The 15,171-nt window shown below is 38.2% G+C and overlaps 1 protein-coding gene across 1 annotated transcript in view; it reads right to left on the bottom strand.

Moving 5' to 3' along the window:
* LOC124139839 (F-box/WD repeat-containing protein 7-like) overlaps window positions 1-13,192 on the bottom strand; it is a 51,799-nt gene extending 38,607 nt beyond the window's left edge. The window contains exon 1 of the mRNA XM_046507211.2: window positions 13,085-13,192. The gene's annotated coding sequence lies outside the window, so the exon portion shown is untranslated. The remainder of the gene's footprint in view (window positions 1-13,084) is intronic.
* Window positions 13,193-15,171: the final 1,979 nt, after the last annotated feature.

Genomic DNA, 15,171 nt, shown 5'->3' with positions numbered 1-15,171 from the left:
TTGTTCATAATTGATGCAATTTGAGTAAAAATGTTCTTGTTGCCCAGCTAGATTAAATAGTTATTCCCTTTTATGATGGAATCATTCTCCTTTACATGACTAGTATTGAGTTTCCATGCATCAAATATAGGTGCTTTAACATGATACATATGACAACAAGCATTTTTTTCAACCAAGGTAGCCTTTCTTGCACATAATGTCAACTATTCCTTTTCTATAACACTTCAAGTTGATGTGTATGTGTGTCACGTTTCTTGGTAATATCCTCATCAGGTTTTGAGTGTGACTTGAGTTGTGATGGATAAAGAGCATCTACTAGACATGACACAGGTGGACAGAAGGAGGAAGCTCGCTACTATATCCCCTTCAACATCAGATGGCTTCAAGTTTAATAAACAAAAAAACAATGACATATCTTTCTGAACACATGTCAGCTGCAACAAGAAACCACTCTATTCTTATGCAACTGGAGAGACTGTGCAGACATCAAACATCTTGACAGTCTTTCATCTCTTTTACAGAATACAAAAGTAAGAATGCCAAGCAAAGCAGATATATTTATAGATCAGGAACCACTCAGTACAAACAGGTATGTAACTGAGTTAATCTGGTAATTTCAGTGGGAATACTTGGAACTGTCCTGAAAATATCAACAGGGTTTCAATGAATAACCTGGCAATCTGGAGTGTGTCCTAGCAATCTGATATGTATCCCAGGAACCTGGTATATAATAACTTGCAACCATGTGTAGCCTAGCAGCCTGGTGTGTATCCAAGCAGTCTGGCATGTAATGTATCCTAGCAACCAGGGATATATATCTGGCAACCCCGTGTAGCATAGCAGCCCGGGCCCCTTTTCACAAACTGATCATATTGCTAAAACGATCGTAAGTCCTACACTTCAACATAGACTTACGACAGTCGCAGTGCCACTATCGCTTTGTTGAACATGGCCATGGTGTGTATCCAAGCAACCTGGCATCTATCCTAGCAATATTGAATGTATCCCAGCAACCATGTGTAGCCAAGCAGCCTGGTGCATATCCAAGCAACCTGCTATATAAACCCTGGCAACATTGGGTGCGTTTTAAAAAGCCAACCGCTTGCAAGCAATGTACAGTGGGGAGCTAATTTTCAGTCGCTTGCAATCTCACTAATCGATGGCTGACGTCACTTCGCTCTCAAACCAAAATGGCGGCTGACAGAAATTTGAGTTTGAATAAGAACAGAACAAGAAATTCTTGACTGGGTCAACTGGTAATTTGGCAAAGGCAGCTAACATCCCAGCATCCCCAGTCTGCTCTACATCTTCAAAGTAGTCATCAATTGTCATAAATTAATGGGCTCGTCATCAAGCTTCTTTGACCCCTGAAGGTTCGGGGTAGAATAGGTCTTCAGCAACCCATAATTGGCGACTATGCTTGTCGTAAGAGGCGACTAACGGGATCGGGTGGTGAGGCTCGCTGACTTGGTCGATCCCAATTACATGGATCGATGCTCATATCAATCACTGGATTGTATGGCCCAGACTAGATTATTTACAGACCGCAGTCATATAGCTGGAATATTGCTGAGTGTGGCGTTAAACAACAAACCAAATAAAAATCAAGCTTCTTCTCTTTTGTTCTTCATTTGGGTAAAGCAACACATGCTGCCATTTTGGAAGAGTGCGCAAGCTCTTCGAGCTGTTGCAGACCCTGGGAGGAGCAATTAATTTGCTTCGTCTAGTCCCAATGATTTGTCGTTTGCAACGTGCCCTATGCGTAGACCAGCACCCTGGTGTGTATCCTTGGAACAGCCGCCATCCATGTTTAAAGGATGATGCTCTTTCCTTTGCCACTGTTAATAGGTGGGGCAGGGAACTTCAACATGTTCAAGAGGGAAGTAGAGATCCTCAAAGACAATACAAGATGAACAAGATGCCCAAAACGGCCACAACTACAGAAAATGTTGACGAGCTTGTGTGTATCATAGTAACCATGTTTGTGTCCAAGCAACTTGGTGCAGATATGCATATATATATGAGGCAAACTGGTACGTATCCTAGCAACCTGGTGCTTGTGTATGAGACCTGGCACAAAAGAGAATTTGGTATGTATCCTAGCTACTTGGTGCATGAGGCAACCTGGTATGTATCCTGGCAACCTGCAATTCAATTTTATGAGCAGGTAATGATGCCAATGCCTTGCTGACATTTTTTGTTTGGTTTCCCAATTCCATTTGGGTTTTTTTGTCTGTGGAAGGGTAAAAAATGCGACAGCTCAGTGATAAAAGTAGTTTGAGTGTGAACTGGCCTACATGTTTGCAATTTATCAGTTGCTAAATACAATGACAGTGATGGAAACTGACATTTTTGTCCTCTATTCATTATACATGCCATAATGAAATCATATATATAGCAAAACAGTTAAAAGGTATCAAATTTCTTCTGGTCCTTATGCTACCTTATTATTGGGCAGTTTGGTAAGGACTATATAAATGCTAATTTCTATCACTGATTGATTTAATCATTGTTAGCAAACCAAAATACTGGCAATTACATACAGTTTAGTAATGTTGATATGAACTGGACAAACAGCTAGCTGTGCACAACTCTATCAGGTAGATTTAAGTAACATAAACCTGTTGATTTCATACTTCCTCCAGGTATGTCAACATTAGTCTCATGTTTCAACACAAAGGAAGTCCTTTCCAAAGAAGGCTTTGTTGCACATGATATAGATGATCAATTAAAGCAGGTATTTTCACTACTGCCCCCCAAAAACAGACATAATCAATCGCATGACCTTTTCTTTCAAGTCAAAATTACATATCTAATTATGATGAATAAAATGAACATAAACACATAAGACATACACATTACCACATTACATCTACAAACAGATAAACAGCATTATGGAAGTACAGAATTATAAACACCATAATGCTTGATAAAGTGTAGTTTGGGCAACTGTAAAAAGTCTGCAAGCTTATGGAAACTGGAAACAGGGAATACTTTTCTTTGTAACCATGGAAACCTCTAAATTCTTTATCACATGTTTATGACAAGTTTCAAGAGAATGCTTACAATTTCATTTAGGTAAGGAGACAGGGAAATTACTTATTCTACATGACAAGCAGCAAATATTTGACTTCGACATCGGTGAACTGATGTGGCATTTGAAAGTTTCCACTTCATTTCAGCCAGATTGGGATATTTTTCAACTTGCAATAAAATAAAAAATTGTTTCCCTCTGACATTCCTAATGCTGTGACTGTAATTGTAAATATTTCATCATCTGTAGATGAGATTATCAAACCTATTCTGCTATCAACAGGTAGGCAACTTCCACGTGTTAACAGTGAAGTGTCCTATTCCACCCCACCCAAAGTTCTCAAGTGTCTTTCTTATCATATCCAACAAAAAGATTCTATAATTGATATATACTAGCAAAAAATAGTAACTGTGGTTCATATAAAGTCGTGTAAATGTTATTACTGAAAATAACTACATAATATTTGGTCATTCGTCTGACCAATGTTTTATCATAACAAATTATTGACAAAACCCATATCTGTTACGAGGAGACAGAGCGATACACCCTAAAAGATGGGTGGGGTAACAACTCAATTAATAATGTCAATATTGGGTAACAACTCAATTAACAATGTCAATATTGGGTAACAACTCAATTAATAATGTCAATATTGGGTGTGACCAGAATTTGCATTCATACAGGCGAGGTGGCGGTGACTTATTGAAGACACCAGATGATTGAAAATAGCTGGCTGGGTCTGGTCCTGTCATAGGTGTCTCTCCATCTCATCCCAGACATGTTCTATGAGGGCGACCAATGTTAAATTGATAAATGACTGATGAGAAGCATGTGAACCATGTTTACAGGTTTACAGCTGACAACAATGTTAAATGTTGAGTTATTAGTCTTACTTATTTCAAGTTCATTTGAACATTTATATTCATCAATTGTAACATACTGTTCATTATCTTGTACAGAATTAATAACAAAAATTCCTAGTTCATTCACCATGGTAACATAAACCTGTTACTTATCATGAAAAGCTGAACATTACCATGGTTACACACACATATAATCAGAGTGAGTGAGTGAGTGAGTATGGTTTTACGCCGCTTTTAGCAATATTCCAGCAATATCACGGCGGGGGACACCAGAAATGGGCTTCACACATTGTACCCATGTCGGGAATCGAACCCGGGTCTTCGGCGTGACGAGCGAACGCTTTAACCACTAGGCTACCCGACCGCCCCTCATATAATCAGAGAATAACCAAGAAGGAATTGCAGATTATCTGTCTTGAGAGAAGAAACGGTTACCCCCAAGCCATGACCTCCAGGATTGTCAGCATTCACTCACAAGGGACAGATAATACGTACACCAGAGTCCCAAGTGTGCTGATTTACATAATGTGTTACATATCACATATATTTTACAATTATTGACTTAATATGAGATTAATACTCAATCAATGGACCACAAAAAGCAGCAACAACCTCAGGTAAAGATTTTGCATTTTCAGGATCCATAAACACAGGAACTTAATAACTGTTTCATAATATTATAGAGACAAAAGCAGATTGAAAATATTAAACTATGTAACTTTTGCTACAATTACTTCAGGAGGTTCCAACAATTGAGACATCAGATTGGCTTAGGCTTGGTGAATACCACTTCCAGGTAATTGACATTCTCGTTTTGGTAACTCTCAGTAATGTATGTGTTTCTGTCGAATAACATGTTACTGCTTCTTGGCAAATGCATATGCATTATATACTATTATCACAGTTATTATTATTGTAATGTAAGAAGGAAAATGAAATAAATATCCGGAGTAACATTTTGGCCGGACCAACAAGTCTATGCATAGTCCAATCCAAATCTCGCAATGAACTAAACATCTGATTCGTAAACAACACGGACTTGAACGTACAGATTTTTATCGACTGCAGGATTTGCAAAACATGTTTACTACCAACTGGGCATCGACAGATATTTTACAAATGTTTTCAGGTTTTTAGTCAAGGTAAGGCCTGTTTTATTACAGTATAGATGTTGATTATCGATCAGATCGCCTTGACTTGACACCACCATTTTCTTTTAAGCAAATGCAAGTGATATGAGAGATAGAATCTGATTGGTCAATAGGAAGGACATGAAAGGGACATAAACATGATAAAGAGAATGAGTTCATTATATTGTGTATAGCCATAAAGACATAACAGAGCCATTGGTGTACATCATGTGCAAGATTAAGCCTAACTACCATAGAACATGTAAATATGGTAAAAGTACAAACACAACATGTAAATATGGTAAAAGTACAAACAGATCATGTAAATATGGTAAAAGTACAAACAGAACATGTAAATATGATAAAAGTAAAAAAGTACAAACAGAACATGTAAATATTGTAAAAGTACAAACACAACATGTAAATATGGTAAAAGTACAAACACAACATGTAAATATGGTAAAAGTACAAACACAACATGTAAATATGGTAAAAGTACAAACAGAACATGTAAATATGATAAAAGTACAAACACAACATGTGAATATGGTAAAAGTACAAACACAACATGTAAATATGGTAAAAGTACAAACACAACATGTAAATATGGTAAAAGTACAAACAGATCATGTAAATATGGTAAAAGTACAAACAGATCATGTAAATATGGTAAAAGTACAAACAGAACATGTAAATATGATAAAAGTAAAAAAGTACAAACAGAATATGTAAATATGGTATAGGGATAAAACACTCCAGTAAACATTTGTAAAACAGAAGTATGCTTTTACCATTTTTACACATACACACTCACCATCACCATGATTACTCATGAACGACCAAACCATGACCAATGTCACTGAAGCCTTAGCTACCCTGCAATGGGTGTTCGATAGCATGAGCAATGACCCATAATGTTAGATCACAAAGAGCCAGGTCATTCACACACAATCTGCAGGGCCACACAAGGTAGCTTCACAACCCCTAATTCAGTTTGCCTTCATAGCAAGCATGACATTCTAGTATACACAAGAATGACCACAGGCAGCGTTGAAGTACAGTATGAATGAATCAAGGTATTGCATCAGTTCGGAAGGAAGGTGTGTCACTCAGAATGCCACAGTGATGCTACAGGTGTGATACTCTGTGTGTCATAACTCATGCTTTTCAGTGAGATATGTATTACTCATCGTGCAAACGAAAGCTAGTCAGATACCAGAACTTTTAAAATTGGTATTACACAGGAGCAAGTTAAATATGAAGTATCTAGTGAGTGAGTGAGTATGGTTTTACGCCGCTTTTAGCAATATCCCAGCAATATCACGGCGGGGGACACCAGAAATGGGCTTCACACATTGTACCCATGTGACGATGATGTCGGGAATCGAACCCGGATCTTCGGCGTGACGAGCGAACGCTTTAACCACTAGGCTACCCGACCGCCCCTATGAAGTATCTAGGTGACACATGTATTATACATGCATACTGACAGACCAGTGCTTGGTATCATTTAAGACAATCATAACTATACTCAGCCCCAAAAGAAGGCATACACTCTATATCCGACCATATTTTATTTCATACAAAATACTGGTCAAGGAAATTGATCACAGATATCAAACAGAAACACCATGTTGCTGCAGAATAAGATGTGTTACATTCGTGTGTGCCACCAATAGTCTATATGCCATACCAACGGTCAAGCACCCATGATGAAAACATCACTCCATCCAAATTATACAGTTACGTAGGTTGTGCGTCCGTAGGTTGTGCGTCCATCGACTCTATAGCGCTGAACACCATTCTGAGTGGGATATTCCACAATTCAACAAGAGTGAGTGAGTGAGTATGGTTTTACGCCGCTTTTAGCAATATTCCAGCAATATCACGGCGGGGGACACCACAAGTGGGCTTCACACATTGTACCAATGTCGGGAATCGAACCCAGGTCTTAGGCCTGACGAGCGAACGCTTTAACCACTAGGCTACCCGACCGCCCCCAATTCAACAAGAGCCTGTGGCAACTGCAAGTGGTTTGTTAGTTGAAGTGTACTTAGACATGGGCAAAGCTATACTTTATTACACTACACATGGGGGAAGAGCAAACTTTATTACTTTTCTAGGATTAACCTTGTGTTTTATTAAAGATGGGTTTAAAAAGAAACCTGTATTCAACGCCCCTTAAAATAAAAAACCTCAAAACAGGGCTAGCTGACAGGCTGTTCCACCAAATTGTCTGACGTTAAGAGACAAAGTATGTTTTGAACATAATAAAACAGAACTAAAATTGGTAGTTTATATGGTGTAACAAAGTCACATTTTATGATCTGGTCCGTGTGTGATTATCCATAACCCCATGCAGGATTTATATTTCGCTTTATACAATGATTTGCTTCAGTTTAATCATATAACTCGAAACATTCCACGAGTACATTGTGGCGGCGATCTTACACATGTATGTAAACAGAGCTGATGTTCAATGTCGCTGGTCATTGTGAGTTGATGTGTTTTCTGTCGCAAAAGTTGCATCTTCGTTTCCATTGATAATGTTATCAAGCTATGAAATAGTGTGCTTACCAAGTTGGTTGCTCTACATGATACCGTTTACTGACATGAATCAAAGGCCTGGGGCATTATATGGTGTTGCCGTGGGACATACAAGGCAAAGGAAGAGCAACAGTGTTCATTTTGTGTGTTTGACTGCAGCATGTTGTTAAATAGTTAATGGCCTACACTGAGTGAGTGTGTGTGTATGGTTTTACGCTGCTTTTAGCAATGTTCCAGCAATATCATGGCGGGGGACACCAGAAATGGGCTTCACACATTGTACCCATGTCTGGAATCGAACCCGGGTCTTCGGCATGACGAGCGAATGCTTTAACCACTAGGCTACCCGACCGCCCCTGGCCTACACTGAACAACAGGTGTACACACGGCCATCAAACTCTTCTGTGATTGCTCATGCCTGTGTCCAGAGACATAATTCCTAGGGCACCAACACCCACCTCTCACAACTAGTGGCTGCTGTGACATGGACATACAACGATAGAAAGTAACAGTTCTAGCCCACTAGTCCTCATAATAACATATATACCAAAACTCTTAAAAAGGGCAAAATTCTATTGGGCAGTTTGGCAAGGACTACATGACTAGTGCCAATTTCTAAAGCTGACAAAGTGGTTTGAATATGTGGGGGGGAAAACCCTGGAGCATTTGAGATGGTTGACATCATACTGCTATATTTCTTCCCGGGTAATAACATTCAATTACCCCACCAGTCCAAAGAAACTATTACACTAATCAATAATTGATGTAGATGCGCCATCTTGCTTGACAGTAAGGAGAGAACAATGTTACCAAGGATACAGGGGAGGTTTTTTGAACAGGGTCATCATGTCAGACCATTATGGCGTAACTCAAAAAGTGTGCCTTTGATCTTTTAGCAAAGAATCTTAGAAAACGGTATACACAGCAATCAAGCTCATCCCTAAGGTGTTCAACAGGGATTAAATATTGTGAACACCCTGGACATGGACATAATTCTGAGTGAGAAACACAGTTTTGCCATGAGCCACATGTGGCCGAGGTGTGTCATACTGAAATGACATGTAAGGTTGCTGAGCCATGAACAAAACAACTGTTGGGGACAAAGTTTCATCAATATTGAACAGCTCACAGTTTGAAGGCCAGAACGGCCAGAGCCCACCCAGACCAAAGAACATCACAGTCCCTCTTGCATTATTAATTATTAATTCAATAATTGTTAATTTAACTTTCACTCTCATTCTCAATGTATCAAACAGAAAGTGTGTATTCTGTTCTTGCCAATATACCAATCAAAAAACCTTCAATGAAAGCCATGTCATTGAGTTTTGACAGCTGTTTTCCACGTTATCCAGTTTTTCTACTCAGGTGAGGTGAGGTGAAATGGGGTTTAACGTCACGTCCAAGATTATTGCACTTATATAGTGATGTGCATGTACATGTGTGTGTGTTTGTGTGGCTGCTTGTACTAATCCGGACTGATGCCGATTCATGGTGCTAGCTCGCTGACTGAGATACCATGCCGCAGTTTAACATGAATATCCCACTCAGACACAGTATACTGACTCCGAGCCGACCACTCCTTGTTTTAGCCCCTTAATGCCGAGCGCCAGACAGAGTAACAACAAGTACCATCTTTTAACGTCTTTTGGTATGACGCGGCCAGAGATCAGACCCCGGACCTCGTCTCTCTGGGCGGCACTCTACCACTAGACCATGGAGACGGTCTTTTCTACCCAGGGCCATACAAATGCATGCACTCATATAATTACCACATACATGTTAAAACTTTGTGTTTTGGATAATGGCTTGGGTTCTTACTGCATTATGCATCAATCAAATATTACAATTCTATAGTATCAGAGTATACTTTCTTTTTAGGTTTCCTATATTATCAGATTGAGTGAATCATGGGTTTTTTGGGTCACTTTGACATATTTGAACAGCATTTCATTTGTATCATGGTTTCGAGAACTCAAAGTTGATGGAATGTGATGGAGGTTGTAATTGTACGCTTACCACTTCAATGAAACCCACTATCATAGGTTGTTGCCGATAGATCAAGGATAATAACTGAGATTAATTTTGTATTTGAATCCATGTTAGTTGATACTGGAACGGCTAAGGGACAAAACTTGGGACCAAAAAAAGGGACCACTCAGCCTCCCAAGCCCCTTTTATGTGATAGATGAATAATCAATTGTTGTTGATCATTACTTCCTGGATTGCAGGAGTGTTATCTACTGTCTAGTAATGAGGAAGAACATTTTAGCAAACATCTTGTTTATCATGTTTACACAGATAGCAATTTTAAAGGCATACCTATTCTAGTTTCTAACCACACTGTTTATTCCATTTTAATAAATAAAAATAATCATAAAATATAGAATCACAAAAAGTTGCAACATGCTGTAACTAAAACTTGAATAAACCCCAGTGCTATGACTCATAAATTCCAGTCATAATCCAAAACATGTTCAAAATAACTAACATATGACATGCAACAGACTTCTCAGTAAAAAAAACAGTGCATTGTCAACATACACATTTTAATAAAGCATGCCTGACTTGCCATTTTCTGTGAGTGAAGGAACAACATGCATACCATTGCTATATCAGGGTCTAGGCTTGACTAAACGAAAGGTTACAATAAGCAGTGACTGCATAATCATGATAATCAATTAATTGAGATAGCAGCATTTCAAAATGGAATTTATTGATGATAGTCAACTTGGCAAGTGCCATATCGCCTTTGCTTGACAATTACAAAATAATGTTAAAACTATTTCACTTCTTTACGTCACATTAAATATTCTGGCATTTCTGACATTAGTCTGTTCATGCTGGGTGAGATGGGGAGGTGAAATGGGGTTTAACATCGTGTTCAAGATTATTGCACTGTAGCGACGTGCATGCATGTGCGTGTGTGTAGCTGCTTGTACTAGACCGGACTAATGCCGACTTTATAGAGCTAGCCCACTGAGAAAACATGCCACAGATTAACATGAATACCCCACACAGACAGTCTACTGACTTGAGCGCCAGGCAGGGTACCATCTTTTAAGGTCTTTTGGAATAATGTGACTGGGGATAAAACCCAACCTTCCGCTCTCCAGACAGACACTCTACCACTGGACTGAAGAGGGGTTCTTGTGTTCATGCTGGGAGGTTAGATATATCAGTATACTAGGTTTACAAAATGAAGAGGCTGGTACTTAAAAGTTTTCATTTAAACACTTGGACTATAACAATTATTAGATTGCATGCACCATGTACACGGATTGATGTTTACAGTCATTTGTCTAGTCATGCTCCTGCTAGTGGATCAGCTTATTTGTTGAAAGTACCAACACATTGTCATTATACAGGATGAACATGATGAAGGGATATAATTCCACACTTTTTGAGAAAATATTTTTTATCATCTTGTTCTGTAAAGTGAACAATAATAGTCCCAGTCGTGCACATGGTGAATATGTATGTTTTCTACTTGGTATTGCTATTTAGCTTTTAATGCTTATTTATTTCATTTGATACCTTGGTTAAATTCTACATTTGAAGACAGCCACTGAAACTACCGCAGTAGCCCTTTTTCCATACTTAGAGTGTTGTGAAGACATATCATGCACTGGAGCCCAGACCAGAGGCTAGTGCGTCAGGTCACAGCTTCACGATAATAATAACAACAAATATAATCATGATCACCACCCACTTGTATAGCACTGTTTCAAGCTAAATATCAGGTTGAAAGTGCACCATTATTGGATCAATGGATCAGTGGGCCCTCAATTTCCATTCTCAGCTTCCTGGAGAGTATACAACCCATGACACACAACCCATGAGTGGCTAGAATGTTGAATGACATATTACCATCTCATCCTACTGGGTACCCATTCACTGCTGGGCGACCATAGGCATATTTAGAAATAAGTCACTTGCCTGAAGACACATATATCCATGATAATACATGCTACATGTGCTTCAGTGTGGCAAGTCATGTGGTAAATACTAGAGCAAGAGCAAGTTGCCTTTCTACTGTTCCATAAAAGTGTTTTATAAATACCTTAACACATGGGTACAGACTATACCAAATTTGATGTGAGTTCCAACATGATTTTGAATCACTGACAGACAGTCTAAATGTTCTCATTATTACTTAGCATAGAAAGATTTGCCATCATTCCACATTTGACCACAATTGCTGAGACAGACCACCTTATCCCCACATTTTAGTTGGCTCTTACTACAAGCATGAGGTACTTGGGGCACATTCTTGACCGGAATCCCCAAGGTGTCCCCAGTGTCTAAAATTAAATGTCTTGGAACAGTTATTACTTTGTCAGAGTAAGCAGACACCATGTGTTCAATTATATTAGCCCACGGCCCAAGTCAGACTTGTGATTCGTGTAAAATAACTAGATTCTGGAACTTGTGAATGTAAACAACTTAGTCCATCAGTATTGTCACTAGTCTTGGACCAGCGAATGATAGTGGCATTGTCAAGCACTTGTATGTCAATTATGATGTATTTGGTAAAAACAGTAGTATTGACGCTGGCTACTATTAATTTCAGGAAATTCTGAATCAATATTAACTGTATTTTTAAGACTCTTATTGTTATAAACAGTTATCACAATCATAACATCTTACATGTTCATTATATCAGACAGTACCAATAATCCTGGTAAACGTTTATCCAGTTGATAATGTTTGAAATAATGAGAATAACCAATATATTGCTGGGAGAACAGTGTATTTTGTTTCATTTCACTGGATCATGTTATGCTTTGTGTGCATTTTTGTCAAATGTATATTAGGTCATGGGTGTGTACATGCTGCGATAGAAACAACTTTAGTACAATGGTCCTTGTAATGATAACATATACAAAACACTTAAAAAGTGCAAATTTCTACAAGTCCTTACATACCTAACTATATTGGGCAGTTTGGTATAAAATAGCAAGGATGAGAGGACTAGGTCTAGTGACAATTTCTATCAGTGACAAGTTTACATAATCCATATTCGGAAAACATTTATTCCCAACTTTGAAAATGAGAATCATCTTAACACAAAGTCTACCATCACACGTGTCCATGAACACGTTTGATAGTGACAAACTGCGATTTATTCACCGTTCTTTTCCGAAACGCAAACAATGAGAGAATGTCAGCACACGGGGGTTCTCGAGCAGGCTAATATTGGCTTGGAGAAATCATGTAGGTCGTCAATGCTGCATAAGCAACAATATCTACAACCTTATATACGACACGTGTTTTTCAAAATACTGACTATGGACAATTTACATTCCCCGATTTCTGGACCCTTTTCGATAAAATCGAGGCGGTAGTGTAATCAGAATACAGACTTGCAAAATCGTAAGCACGAGACGGTTGGTTATAACAAATCCAATTTTACTAATTAATATGACTTCAAAATAATACAAATGACACTCAAAATAAAGAAAAAAGGCGAATCTTCAAAACTGGCGATTTGATCCTCAATTATATCTTACCAATACTTGAATATGAAGTCATCTTTACACTTCGCCAACTTTCTCAATCCAAGAGGCGGCCATTTTTGTTTTTCACTCGCAAATTACCGGATTGTCACGGAAATAACCGAACATCAAGGGGAGGTAACCATATTTCTACGTATTGCCAAAATGGCGTTGGGGTGTTAATAATCATTGGTTAATAAAAGTTGGTTATATTAAGTAGCTGACCAGTTTATACTTTCAAATGAAACATTGGATTGATCCTCATTATTATTCATTTGGTTTTCATTGAACATCCAATGTAGAGCATTGGATATACATATTTTTGGATATACATAATATGTTTTGGTATGATACACGGTGCTGTATTTTATCAACCGATTCTGCAAATCCCACTTTTTAGTCGGCCAACAATGTCATGCTTAAAACCTTCAGCTGTTTTTTGTTATGAATACAGTTTAAGACGTCCATTTATGGGCCTGCATTCATGAAAGATACACACTTGTAAATGCAATTGACGTCTTAATTTCTTTCTAATAATGAGTATCATTAATACATTATCATAACTTGAATTACCAAAAGGAAAAGAAACGACACTGAAAAGTTATATATATTTATCATTAGTAATAATTTTCAAACACGACCAGTCTGAAATTATATATCCACACAATCAAAAATTTTCTCTACCATATGATAATACGATCAGAACAGAATACAAATATTTGAAACACGGGCTATATATGCTTTAAATGCTCATTAAAGAAATGTTATTTCTGTTTAATTCAAGAAAACCCTCATTGTAGTCAATAGAACATGAATACAGATTTTATCTTTTCGGTAATCATATCCTTTAAAATTATCATGTATCATTTAAGTGCATACAAGATATAGATAACAGTAAATTCCGATCGGTTCGGAACGATAAAAAATGCGGTTTACCCAGAGGTCCGGATTACGCAGAGTACAAAAAGTACGATAAAACGTCTTTATTAATCGCGTGCATATACAATGTACATCATAAATGAAATATTGATATGGGCTGGCATTATATACATATTAAAAAAGTCTTTACTGGAAAAATTAATTGAGAAAGGACTGCTTAGTCACAGTTTCGTGGTAAAGTAGGTGCCTCACCATCGAGGGAGCATTCATACATCCACTTGAGTTTGATAAGACAAATGCAACATAGAAAATTTCAAGATTTCGTACTGTCAACGATCGCAGCGCTAAGACGGTCGTAACTCCAATACTTTAGGATGGACTTGCGGGTCAATAGATTGGTGCACTGTCGGGATCACCTCCGTTCCTTGAAGAGCAAGCTATCGTTTTCTTTGAAATACATGCGATATTTCTTTGAGATTCTGGCATGTGCTGGCGTATTAACCCGTGAAGATCCGGGGTAGAATAGGTCTTCAGCAACCCATGCTTCCGTAATAGGCGATTATGCTTGTCGAAGAGGCGACTAATGGGATCGGGTGGTCAGACTCGCTGACTTGGTTTTCGAATGTCATCGTATCCCGTGGATATAGATGCTTATGGTGTCAATCACTGGGTTGTCTGGTCCAGAGTCGATTATTTACCGACCACCGTCATATGGCTGTAATATTGCTGACTGCGGCGTTAAACAACAAACAAGCAAACAAGCTGACGTACTAGAGCTATCTAGGGCAATGTAATATTCACAATACATTCTAGGCTATTTATTATTGTCATCTATTACTTTTATACATGAGTTATGAGAAAAGAAAGATATTTACGATTGTTTTCAGTTTTGAACTTTCATTACACTGTGCAATGATCCGATTTGTTTTAGGCTATCTTAATATATTTGCAAAGTTATGAACATGTTAATCGTTATTAATTGAGGGGGGACAATATTCACAAATAGACACAATTAAACGACAAATCAGCATATTTTAGCAATTAACATGTAAATGAACACAGGAATAGGTTCACACAATAGGTGAGAATCATTACCACATGTAACGCTAGGCTCACAGGGTGTTCAACAGACACATGGCAACCATATTTTCCAAGTTACACAAGCCAACATGAGTTACCTCCCTTCTGTTATGGCACGGCACCCCGTAAACATCATCGTTATA

The sequence above is a fragment of the Haliotis rufescens genome, unplaced genomic scaffold (genome assembly GCF_023055435.1).
Source record: "Haliotis rufescens isolate VD_foot unplaced genomic scaffold, xgHalRufe1.0.p SCAF_7, whole genome shotgun sequence".
Classification (NCBI taxonomy): domain Eukaryota; kingdom Metazoa; phylum Mollusca; class Gastropoda; order Lepetellida; family Haliotidae; genus Haliotis; species Haliotis rufescens.
This window is presented reverse-complemented; position numbering and strand designations above follow the sequence as displayed.